The sequence below is a fragment of the Sorex fumeus genome, unplaced genomic scaffold (assembly GCF_029834395.1).
Source record: "Sorex fumeus unplaced genomic scaffold, SorFum_2.1 ptg000063l, whole genome shotgun sequence".
Taxonomy (NCBI): Eukaryota; Metazoa; Chordata; class Mammalia; order Eulipotyphla; family Soricidae; genus Sorex; species Sorex fumeus.
Genome location: NW_026606120.1, coordinates 48,154,261 through 48,167,797, shown reverse-complemented (window position 1 = coordinate 48,167,797; position 13,537 = coordinate 48,154,261). Strand labels below are relative to the sequence as shown.

Here is a 13,537-nt window from a genome sequence, read left to right as displayed (position 1 = left end):
TGGCGCTCCTGGGGACGTCTCGCTATAGATCTCGCTTGGTGATTACTCTTACTCTTTGGCTCAGGCCAGATTAATGTTTCCTAATCTGAGCAGGGTCTTAATCTAGTTGTTACTTTTTGGATCATGACAGAATATGTTTATGACCATGCTCTTAACTTATAATTAAGTATTATGGCTCTTGGGCCTGACCCATTTTGATGCCAGAATAACGCACAGCTTGCCCTATGTCCTCCCTCATCTGGTCCCTGCTTTTAGGGTGTTAGGAACTAAGGACAATTGAGGCTTAAGTCGAGAGAACAGATACTAAGCAATGAATATCATTCTGAGTCAGTTAATTCCCAAACTACAAAAGCATAGCATTAACTGTCTTCATGTGTCTATGCAAAAAGGACATTGCTCTGAATTAACTGTGCAAAGGACTTAAGGAGAAAAGAAAAGCAATATTTACAAGTTAACAGAGTCTGATTAAGAGATAAAGGTGATTGACGTTGGGGAAGCAGAGCACAAAGAAAGAGGTTATAAATAATCACAGAGGAATGGGAGTGCCTTGGGAGCACTGTGAATGGGTGCAGCCTAATAAACTTAAGCTCCCTGTGGCAAGGCAGAAAAGACAAACCAATGTGATCCTATAGGTAAGGCACATTCTTTGAGGGAGACCTTGTTCAGTCTCTACCCCTGCATGGTCTCTGAGCACTTCTGGAAGCCATCTAGAACACCAAGTGGGAGTAACTCCACAGCACCACTGGGTGTGGCCCAAAAACCAAAGGAAATGAACAAAACCCAATCCTGCGGGTTCAGATTTCTGTTTCTCTTAGCTGTGTGATTCAATTTCTCTGACTCTTGAGTTTCACATCTATAACATGGGAGTAATAAAAGTATGTATTAGTTTGTTCTGTAGACCAGGTACTTTTCTAATTTTATACATAAAAGAGTCGGTTTTAGAGGATACTCTCAGTTCAGTGCAAGGAGCTTTGCTGCTGGCAATACTTGGGGTTTCAGTGAGATACTATATATCACATTTGGGTCTTCAGCTTGCAAAGCATGTACTTAGCCCGTGGAGTTGTCTTCCTGGCCCCATTGAATCATCTCCCAGGCTTGCCTTAGGTACACTTAATGATTGAGACTTGTCATGTACTTGTTTTTGCCTGTGCAAGATGATGAATCAAACTCACCATTTGAATTGAGATTGTGTTTAGCATGTACATTCTTGTTCTTTTTATTTTATTTTTTGGGGGGCCACACCCAGTGGTGCTCAGGGATCACTCCTGGAGGGGATCTAACAAGTTAGTCATATGCAAGACAAACGTCCTACTTTCTATACAGTAGCACTGGTACATTTCTGTTCATTTTAGTATCAGTTCAGTTTTCATTTAGTATCAGTTGCAACAAAACCCTACTGCTTTTACATATTATTCCTTTCTTTTGGGGGGTTGGCCACACCAAGTAGTGCTCGGGACACTTATGGGCTACCAAGGATTGAACCAGTCAGCTATGTGCAAGGCAAACACTCTACCTCCTGTTTGTTCATTTTAGAGTAGTTAACAGTTGCATCAGAAAACTGCTTTTACATAATATTATATTCACCAGAAACTTAACTCTGTCTATATGCAAAAAAAGTTTGGCTTCAACAGTGCTCTCAGGGTTGCTCCTGACTCTACACTCAGGGATCTCCTGGCAGTGCTTGGGGGACCAAATGTGGTGCCAGGGATTGAACTGGAATTGGAAGCTGGTAAGACAAGCTTACTATCTATGCAATTTCTCTGGCTCTGTTCTCTCTCTCTCTTTTTTGCATTGTGTGTATTTATATATGTATGTTATCTTTATTCATTTATCCATCCTTGCACTCTTCGGTTATTGTCAGTGAACATAGGACTGCACCTTCCTTTTAACTTAGTTTTCCTGTCTGGGGGGCAAATACTCAGAAGCAAAAAATACATAATTTTTTTAACTCATTTTTTTTTTTTTTTGAGAAATCTCCTTACTATTTTCCATAGTGACTGAACTAGTTGATACTTGCACCAGTGATGTATACGAGGTTTTCCTTTTTACCTTACCAGCTCTGATTTCTTATTTTTGGGTAATAGTCATTCTTGTAAGTGTGATGTGATATCTTGTGGTGGTTTTGATTTATATTTACTTCCCCTATAATAAGTGATCAGGATCATCTTTTCTTGTGTCTATTGGCAATTCGTATGTCTTTGATAAACTGTAGTGAGTTCCTCTGTTCATTTTTCTTTTTTCTTTTTTTTATGTGTGGGGGACACTTTTTGGGTCACACCCGGTGATGCTAGGGGGTTACTCCTGCCTCTGCACTCAGGAATCACTCCTTGCGGTGCTTGGGAGACCATGCGGATTGTTCTGGACCTTTGTTCATTTTTCAGTTGGTATTTTAGTTGTTGGATTGTATAAGTTGATTATATATTTTAGATGTTAATCTCTTATTGGCTATGTGATTTGGAAGCATCTTTACCCATTTAATGTACTTGTCTTGCAGTTTTGGTTATGGTTTCTTTTATTCTGCAGAAGCCTTTTATTTATTTATTGATTGATTGATTGCTTTTTGGGTCACACCCGGCAATGCACAGGGATTACTCCTGGCTCTGCACTCAGAAATTACTCCTGACTGTGCTCGGGGGACCATATGGGATGCTGGGAATTGAACCTGGGTCGGCCGTGTACAAGACAAACACCCTATCCGCTGTGCTGTCTCTCCAGCCCTCTGCAGAAGCTTTTTAGTTTGATGTTATTGTTTGATACTGTCTATTCCCTTGTTTTCTCCCTATGTATTGTTATTTTTAAATAATGTATGCATCTAGGCAATAAAGTTTTGATCAGTAGGGGAAATGCCTCCTAAATTCAACTTTTTTTTTTTATTCTGTCATATGGGCTGGAGCGATAGCACAGCGATAGGGCATTTGCCTTGCACGCAGCCAATATGGCCGACCCGAGTTCGATTCCTCTGCCCCCCTTGGAGAGCCCGGCAAGCTACTGAGAGTATCTAGCCTGCATGGCAGAGTCTGGCAAGCTACCCGTGACGTATTCAATATGCCAAACACAGTAACAACAAGTCTCACGATGGAGATGTTACTGGGCCTGCTCGAGCAAATCGATGAACAACGGGAGGACCATGATACCCTGATACTGTCATATGTCCTTTTATATATTCACATGTATCAAAATACCTATATATATTTAAATTAATTTTTAAATTTATTAAATCACCATGAGAACACTTACAAAGCTTTGGTGTTTGAGTCTCGGTCGTACAATGATCAAACACCAATCCCTTCACCGGTGCACATTTTCCACCACCAAATCCCCAGGATACCCCCGTCCCTTCCCCACCCCTGCCTCTGTGGCAGATAATTTCCACATTACTCTCTCTACTTTGATCACATTCAGTATCTCAACACCAATCCCACCATTATTTGGAATTTTCTCCCAACACTCAGACTTGCCGAAAAGGCAACATTAGACAAATTGTTCTCTATTGCTGGTTATGATAGCATATGATGTCACGCGGCCACAAGAGTGGCTGTGCTATCTTGGAATTCCAAAATTTCAATAACCAGGTCTGGAGAGATTTCTACCAAGAGCCGCTCAGTTCTGAGATTCATTTGTGTGTCTTCTGGGATCATTGTCGTTATGGCGCTTAATACGTGTGCTGGGGGAGAGAGTCACATTTGTGGGCAGCATCTCAGGGTTCTGTTGGGGTGGGGAAGGAGAAGGACTGGCTCCTCCCCTATCCCTTGAGGCCTGGTGTGTGTCGTCACTGCTGGCCTGTATTTGGATTTTCCAATGAATTCTGGAAGATTGCGGTCGCCGGGATCTCCAGGGAACAGGCGTAGGGACAGCACCCTCTCTCATTTGCGGGTGGCCCAGCAAAGGTGTCCTAATGCAAAGTCTAGAGGCATTTCTGCCAGAAGCCACTCATTCCGAGATTTGTTTGTATGTCTACCTATATTTTTATGTAAAATATTACATATTATACATTTTTATCATAAAAGCAAAGTTTTATATTAGTGTCACATATTAGTCATTATTCAGAATGCTGTCTCCCCCTTTATGCCTTTTCCTCTTTATTTCTTTTAGAAATGAATTTAGGAAATTAATTTGTTTTCCTACCTTTGTTTTCCATGTGATTTTTTTAGAAGACCTACCTTTGGGAGCCAAGTAATCTCACTTCTTCAAATTTTAGTTAACTATACAAAATGTTCACAAGTTCACTAGTCATCAAACCAGTTCTATATAGATTAAACCTGACCTGAGGTCCTATAATGTCAAATTATTTTACTGATGTCATTTCTGTTATTTTTACTATTCTGTTATTGGTATTGTGTATGTGTGTCTAAGTGTATATCTGTTGTGGGGAGGATATAGTAGGTAGTATTGTCTCTTCTTGGTGATTCTGTATAAAGACACCATTTTTCTTTCTCCAAGGGATTGAACATTCGACTAGGTTGACTGTAAGCTTGAACTTTCTGATTAACAGATGCAGGGGAAAGGGCTTAGTGGTATTGAAGAAGTTGCTTAAAAACCAACAATGTGCTTTTTGTGAAGATTCTTAAAAGATGGAATACTATGACATCATCACCAGGCATCCAAGAAACTATAAGACTGAATATGCTGTAATTATTAGTGTCCTGCCCCCTTCTTGAAGAACCTTCTTTCCCCTTTGTTTTTGAGACACACCTAGCAGTGCTCAGTAACTATTCCAGCGCTGTCCCCTATACTCACTATCCCCCAAGCCTCACCAGAACTTCTAGGTTGCACATGTATTGCTAGAGATTAAAACCTGCCTCTGGCATGCAAAGCTTGTACTCAACTGCTTTTTTTTTTCTTTTTGGGTCACACTCTGGCGATGCTTAGGGTTTACACCTGGCTCATGCACTCAGGAATTAACCCTGGCGGTGCTTGGGGGACCGTATGGGATGCTGGTAATCGAATCCAGTCAACTGCATGCAAAGCAGACCCGCTGTGCTATTGCTCCAACCCCTGAACTCAACTTCTTGAGTTATTTCTCTAGCTTCTTGTTTAGGTCTGAGATATTAAAATGAATCATGTTGGGTTTTTCTAGTTTCATTATCTTTCTTAAGTATATATGTTTTAAGATCAATCAAAATGGTACCATCCACAAAAACTGAGTATGCCTTTTAATACTTAATGTAAAAAGACCCAAAACATGCCATTTATATTCCTTACACCAATAAATGAACTCGTGGCTGTACTCTGGCCTACTTTTGTTGAACTAGAAACAAAATAGATCTCATTTGCTGTTTATTGGAATGTTAAATTCCTTTATCTTTTGGAAAGAAGAATTTGTAATGTATTGTTCGTAGATTTTTATACGAATATGCAAAGCCTGGCAAGCTGCCTGTGACTGATGTATTTGATACGCCAAACACAGTAACAACAAGTCTCACAATGGAGATGTTTCTGGGCCCTCTTGAGCAAATCGATAAACAACAGGAGGACAATGACAGTGCTATAGAAATGTATATATGTATTTATATGTATAGGGCCTCCTGGCTCTGCACTCAGGAATTATTCCTGGTGTGCTCTGAGGACCATATTGGATGCCTGGTATTGAACCCAGGTCGGCTACATGCAAGGCAAATTCCTTACCTGCTCTACTATCTCTCCAGCCTGCCCACCCCACCAATGAGAGCTATTTTTAAATGGTCAAATGGGACTGGTCAATAAGCTGAGCAAATGCTTTACGTTCAGGAGGCTCAGATTCCGTCCTTATCACCGTGGTCTCCCTTTAGCACCACTGGAAATAAACCCTGAGTTCAGAGCCAGGAGTGACCTCTGAGCCTGGCTGAGTGTGCTCCAAAACAACAACAAAACATTCTGAAATAAAGTGGGCACAACTGAAATAAGAGCAAGTACTTTATTAGCTTTACAGTGATGGCTATTGTAGTAATATTGTTACAGGGCAACCAAAATGGTACTGATTTTTATAATATGGTACATGTTTTGGGAATTTGATAATTTTTTAAAATTATTGCACAGCGGGTAGGGCGTTCGCCTTACACGCAGCCAACATGGCCGACCCGAGTTCGATTCCTCCGCCCCTCTCGGAGAGCCCGGCAAGCTACCGAGAGTATTCAATATGCCAGACACAGTAACAACAAAGTCTCCAATGGAGACGTTACTGGGCCCGCTCGAGCAAATCGACGATCAACGGGAGGGCCTTTACCTTTACCTTTTTATTATTATTATTATTTTTTATTTTGAGCCACACTTGGTGGCTTGCACTCAGAGTTACTTCATTTAGTCTCGGAGGACCATATGGGATTCTGGGAATCAAGCCCAGGTCAGGCACATACAGGGCAACTGCCTTACCTGTTCCAGCCCTAAGGGAATTTGATGATTTATAGAAAAGAAATGAATGCTATTAACTTAAGCCAAACACTCTAATGGTATATTTCATAGAATTCAAATTTTAGAAAGTTTTTATTTTTATGTATTAGTTTTAATCTTTTAAAACATTTTTTTGGAGAAATATACTTAAAAATAGTTTTTCTTTACCTTCTCTTTGTTGTTGTTAAAGTTGTGATAACTGGAGGGAGACTTACATGCCTGTCAGAAATGCTTGCACACTTGCTTGTGTTGCTCACCAGAATTTTCACACATTTGCAGTACATAGCACAGCGGGTAGGGCGATTGCCTTACAAGCGGCCAACATGGCCGACCCAAGTTCGATTCCTCCGCCCCTCTCGGAGAGCCCGGCAAGCTACCGAGAGTATTGGATATGCCAGACACAGTAACAACAAAGTCTCCAATGGAGACGTTACTGGGCCCGCTCGAGCAAATCGACGATCAACGGGAGGGCCTTTACCTTTACCTTTACCTTGCAGTACATGTATATGTGCTCCACCATGGAGGCACACAAGTTACAGTATGTTGCTCACTTGGGCTACAGCTGTATTCATATGTTTTAGTTGTGATGATTACTGGGGATCAAACCCCTATTTGTAGTGTACATATACATGGATTCTATGCAGCCAGAGATCTTTTGCAGTGCTGGGAATCATAGACCGCATAGCCACTGGCCTGAACTGCACCTGGTACATACGGAACATTGGATATTTGAACTCGTGACTGTACTCAACACATATGGAACATTGGGTATTTGAACTCAATGACTGTTTGCCTAAGACAGGTGATCTGTGCCACTTCATACGTGCCTAAATTTCATCTTCTCTGTTGGGCATGACCCTAAAACAAAAGCATTTCTGATACTATATTTTTCAGTTATATTTCCATTATCTTGCTTTTTTAGGTTTATTTTGGAGTCACGCCTAGTGGTTGCACAGAGGGTCCATCCTTGCAGTGTTTAGGGAATCTTGTATTACTGGGGATCAAGTGTGAGCTTTCTGTATGCAAGACATTTACTATCTCTTTGAGGTATCTCTCTGATCCTGTGTTCTTATTCCTTTCTTATTTTAAGTTTGTGTTTCTTTGCTAAGAACTTGTGCCTGTTTATTGTAAGTGTGCTATTATTTCATCTATTATGGTTGTAATAACTACTTGAAGTCTGGTTGGTTTTGATTTTTGGGTCACAATTTTTGGTGCTCAGGGCTTACTCCTGCTCTACAATCAAGGATCACTCATTCCTGGCGGGGTTCGGGACCATATGTGGTGATGGGGATCAACCCCAGGTGGACCAAATTTAAGACAAGCCCTCTACCCACTGTACTATTGCTCTGGCCTTGTGGACCAAATCTTTTTCTTTGACAATTTGCACATTTACCAGTTTTGTTTATTTATATATTTTTGTGTGTGTGTGTTTTGCATGTAGAGTAATTATGGATTGTATTCTAGACATTTTCATTATTGTCATTTGAGGTTTTTAAATATTTTCTCTGAAAAGATGTTGATTCGTTTGTTTTAGCAGACATCAACCAGCTTAAATGGGAAGTCTGTCTCACTTTCTTTAGGTGACATTTCTAATATCAGGTCATTTTTCAAAATGTTTGCTATTGGGGCTGGAGCGATAGCATATTGGGTAGGGCATTTATTTGCCTTGCACACGGCCAACTCGGGTTTGATTCCCAGCAGCCCTGCCTCTGTACTCAGGAATTACTCCTGGCGATACTCAGAGAACTATATGGAATGCCGGGGATTGAACCTTGGTTGGCCATGCGCAAAGCAAATGCCCTACTGCTGTACTATTACTGTACCCGCTGTACTATTACTACTGTAGGCCGACCCGGGTTTGGTCCCCTGAGCACTACCAGGAGTAATTTTTGAGTGCAGAGCCAAGAGTAACCCCTGTGCTGCATCGCCAGGTGTGACCCAAAAAGAAAAAAAATCTTTGCTCTTGATTTGTCTGGGCTTGTGCTATATACCTTAGTTTAATTCTCTTTAGTGTAGCCTTTGCTGTAGTCTTTTGTTATTGTTGCTTAATTTGGTTTGTTTGTTTGTTTTTGTATTTGGTCTACACCCACAGGGGAGCTCAGGGCTAACTCCTGGTTCTGCTCTCAGGAATCACTCCTGATTCTTGAGGACTCAGGGGAATAATATGGGTTGCCAGGTATAGAACCTGGGTCAGCTGTTTGCAAGGCAAATTGTACCGTTGCTATAGTCTCTTAATAAGAGCACAAATCAGTATTCTGGATTATATTCAGAGTCAAGAGTCCTCTTCTGTTATAATTCTTCATGAGAGAGAGATTGGGAGCGAGCAAGAGAGAATCCACAATATCAAAATATTAACCTTTCAATACATTTGTGTACCTTGTTTATAAGTTTATCATATATAACTTTAATTTTAAAGTTGTTAATTTAGTTAGGTATAATTTGTATATATAAAATGCATCCATGGTTTGAGGGGCTGAAGTGATAGTACAGTGGGTAAGGCAGTTAGTTGCCTTTCATGGAATTGACCCTGGTGTGATCCCTGGCATCCCATATAGTGCCCAAGCTCCCAGGAATGATTTCTGAGTGCAGAGCCAGCCAGGGGTAACCCCTGAAAATTGCGTGATTGGCAAATCCAAAAAAGTATTTATTGTGAGTTGTGACATTTGTTTGTGTGATTCATGGTCCCTACTAAGATACAGAACATTTTATCATCCTCAGAGTTCTGGTGGGCCCTTATATATTTTCCCTTTTCTTTTTCCCTACTAACCCCAGGCAGTCATGGACTACTTTAGACTAGTTTTGCCCATTTGTGAATTTATCAAGTTATCAATATGTACACTTTTTGTTTGCTTTTGTTTGGGGGCCACTCCCCTCCTCCCCCCAGTGTTAAGGGCTTACTCTTGGCTCTATATTCAGAGGTCACCTCTGGCAGTACTTGGGTAACGATGTGGGTTCCAGAGATTGAACCTGGGTCAGCCATGTTCAAGGCAAGTTCTGTACTTCTGTACTATCACTCCAGCCCAGTAGTGTATACTCTTAATATTTCCCGCTTCTTGTGCTAAGCAGAATACTTCATATATTTTTCTGTGCTGCTTCTTCCTGGGTCAGTTTATTCCTTATTGCTGAAATTAGTATTTCATTATACCATAAATCTAATACACATTTATTTGTTGATATATAATTATATGTTGTTCAGTTTGGGATTGTTATGACTAAAGCTATTATACAAGTCCTTTTTTTGTGCTTATGTGTTCATTGCTTTTGAATAAATGATAATTAGTTAAGGAATTGTTCTATTAAGTAATAAATGTTTTTTCACTTGATAAGCACCTAATGATGTTTCTAAAATGATTGTACCATTTATACTCCAATTAGCAATATAATGATTTCTGCTTCTTCCACATTTTTACTAACTTCTTTATGTACGGTGTTGTATATTGTGGTATTTAATTGCGGATTTAATTTGCATTTCTCTGGAGACTTCATGTTAAACGTCATAGATTTGCTATCCTTATCTTTTTGAGTGTAGTGTCTGTTCAAATTTTGCCTATTAAAAAATAGTTAAAGGCCTGGAGAGATAGTATATATAGTAGGTAGGGTGCTTGCCTTGCATGCAGTCAACCTGGATTCTATCCCTGGCTGGCATCCCGTATGGTTCTCCAAGCACCGCCAGGAGTAATTTCTGAGTGCAGAGCCGGGTTCTACCCCTGAGCATTGCTAGGTGTGGTTCCCCCTCCCACCCCCCCAAAAAAAATGGCTGGAGCAATGGAACAGCATATCAGGCACTTGTTTTGCATGTGTCCATCCTGGGTTCAATCCCTGGCACCACATATGGTCACCAGAGCACCACCAGGAGTGATCCCTTAGCATAGAGCCAGGAGCAAGTCCTGGGCACAATGAATGTGATCTAAGAAAAGATTTGTGTTTCCTTAGTATTGTGTTTGAGTTTTGTTTTGTTGTTTTTGACTACACCTGATCTTTCACGCTTATACTGTCAGGTCTTTGATGGATGCATCCGATGCCAGCATATGTGCATTGAAAGTACAGACAGTCATTTTTATTTTTCTTCATTTTAGCAGCCTAGTTCGGCCTTGAGATTTTATCAGCCTCTCCTTTCTCATCCTTCTTAATGCTGCCGTATTGGTAGCTCTTTTAGGGTCAGGGGAATGAGACCCATTGTAGTTACTGGTTTTGGCATATTGAATACGGCAGGATAGCTTGCCAGCCTCTGCCGTGCAGCGGGATACTCTCGGTAACTTGCTATGCTCTCCGAGAGGAATAGAGGCTTTTAGGGCGGCCTCTAATCGCCCTTGCAGGTGTTCCCATGGTTCAAACCATATTTGAACCCTATGAAATATGGTGCTGCAAACCTGCAAGATGGGTATTAAGTGTTGGCTGCGCGTTCCGGAAAGCATACTGGAGCGTGGTGGCAGCTGGGTAGTGGAGGTGATAATTACACCAAACATTAGCCACGCGGCACAAATGCTGGCTGACTTCGACCATGAGTGTGGAAAGGTTGGACTACAGCTGAATCTCACAAAGACAATGTTTATGAGAAACAGTTTCGTTCCTGACGTTCCATTTGCTCTTAACGGAATGAACATCTCTGAATGCAACAGTTATGTGTACCTAGGTCGAAAAGTCAACCTGACGAATGACCTGGCACCTGAGTTGTGCAGGAGGAAGAGTGGTTTGGAACGCCTTCAAGAGCGTCAGAGAAATAGCTAAGAGGACGAAGAACCTCCGGCTGCGGGCACATCTCTGCGATTCCACTATTCTTCCTGCATTAACATATGCCTCAGAGACCTGGGCCCTATGAAAACAGGATGAGAACGCTATTCCGGTCTCCCAAAGAGGAATCAAAAGAGCTATGCTTGGAGCAACCCACTTCATTCAAATGAGAGAAAGAATCCGGAGTTCTGACTTCTGTCGACGATCAAGAATCAGGGACGCTGTCTCATTTGCCAAGGTGTCAAAAATCAGATGGCTGGACACATAATGAGATTTGGAGATGACCGCTGGACTAGAGCCATTACCAACTGGATTCCACAGAACGTCAAAAGATCGCGTGGCCACCCATCTATATGAGATGGTCAGACTTCTTCGTCAAGACCCTGAATGATCAGTTTGAGGCTCTTCGTGTTCCTAGAACGAGCAGACACCTTTGAATTACACTAGCATGTGACAGGGACGAATGGAGACATTACTAGTGCCCGCTCGATCAAATAGATGAGTAACGGGATGTCAAGTGATCAAGTGGCTACACCTGACAGTGCTTAGGTGTAGCCAAGCACTTCCAGCTTTGTGCTTGCAGATTTCTCCTGATAGTGCTTGGGCGTTCATGTAGTATCAGCAATCACACCCAGACTTCTCTGCATACAAAGTTTGCACTTAGCCTGTTGAGCTGTCTCTCTGGCCCTTGAGTTCTTTATGTATTCTGGATATAAATCCTTTTTTCAGAAATATTTACTTTGAATATTTTTCTCATAGTGTGTTAAAAGGTAAAAGGTAAAGGCCCTCCCGTTGATCGTCGATTTGCTCGAGCGGGCCCAGTAACGTCTCCATTGGAGACTTTGTTGTTACTGTGTTTGGCATATCAAATATTTTCGGTAGCTTGCCGGGCTCTCCGAGAGGGGCGGAGGAATCGAACTCGGGTCGGCCATGTTGGCCGCTTGTAAGGCGAACGCCCTACCCGCTGTGCTATCGCTCCAGCCCCTGATCATAATATATGAATGATTTAATAAATCATTCATATATTAAAACTTTATTACAAGGGCCTTAATGTCTTGTGCATTTTTGTTATATGCAAATAAATTAGTGGGTTCAGGTTGTCAGTTCATAGTTAACTTTTTTTTTTCTTTTTTGGGTCACACCCTGCGATGCTCAGGGGTTACTCCTGGCTCTGCACTCAGGAATTACTCCTGGCGGTGCTCAGGGGACCATATGGGATGCTGGGATTCGAACCTGGGTCGGCTGAGTGCAAAGCAATCGCCCTACCTACTGTGCTATTGCTCCAGCCCCTCATAGTTAACTTTTTAAGTAAAGACATGCACAGCCATTAAAAATGATTGACTATCTAACACCACTGGGCCCAGCATCACTGTATTACTAGACCCAAGCATTGGATCATTTGGCACAGCCAGGGAACTGTCACTGGGAGTGGTTTTCATTCCCTCTCTGCTCTGCATGGGAGAGTTCCCTTTTCCCCCCAAAAAAGTAGAATGGTTGAATAGAGTAAAATTATTTTAGTTATTATAAGAGATTTTATTCTATTATTGTAAATAGAACAGCTGTACACCTTTAACTATTTTTATTGGCTTTCAATAAATAGGATAAAGAATTTTTGCTTTATCAGTCAGTATACAGTATGAAGTTTTTCTAGCATCTCCCAAAGATTAATAGTGTGTATATATTTCTTTAAATCTCTATTAGTGGATTGTAATATGTGGTGTTTCAGTTAATTGTAGTTTTCGTGTGGTTCTCAGTCACTCTTCCTAGTTATAATCATTTTGTTTTGGGGGGGTCACACCCAGTAATGCTAAAAGGTTACTCCTGGCTCTGCTTTCAGAAATTACTCCTGGCAATATTTGGGGGACCATATGGGGTGCCAGAGTTCAAGCCCAGGTTGATTGTGTGCAAGGCAAGCATCCTGCCACTGTACTGTCTTTTAATCGACACGTAAGGTTTGGTTTGGTTTTGTGGTTTGGTTTTGTTCAAGTTTTTACATGATCTTTTACCATTGATGCCTGCTTGTACCACCAGTGGCTCAAACTTGACTGTGGTTTAATTAAACACAAATTGCATCGCTGGCATTGTGTTAAGTGGTATTTAGTAATACCACCACCACCACCCCACCCCCTTGCCCCGGTGTTTGGGTTATATCCAGCTGTGCTCAAGACTTAATATCTGGTTCTGTGCTTAGGATCACTCCTGGTGGAGCTCATGGTACCACATGGGGTACTCGGGGTTGAACCTGGGTCAGCTGCATGCTTAGGAAAATAGGAAAACAAGGATGCCACTGAAATATATTTCTGAGTAACTCAGGTTACTCAAACAAAGAAAGTAACTTACTGATGGTGATAGTGAGTAACTGAGATTGTATTTATAGTGCTTGAAGAAGTGTGTCAGAAAATAAAATTGTTGAAGACAATTAGTCTTTTATTGAAAAGAG

General features: G+C 41.4%; 1 protein-coding gene across 1 annotated transcript in view; it reads left to right on the top strand.

Annotated features, from left to right (window-relative positions):
• Positions 1 to 13,537, top strand: part of TAOK1 (TAO kinase 1) — a 134,835-nt gene that overhangs the window by 40,448 nt on the left and 80,850 nt on the right. The gene's annotated exons all lie outside the window — the stretch shown is intronic.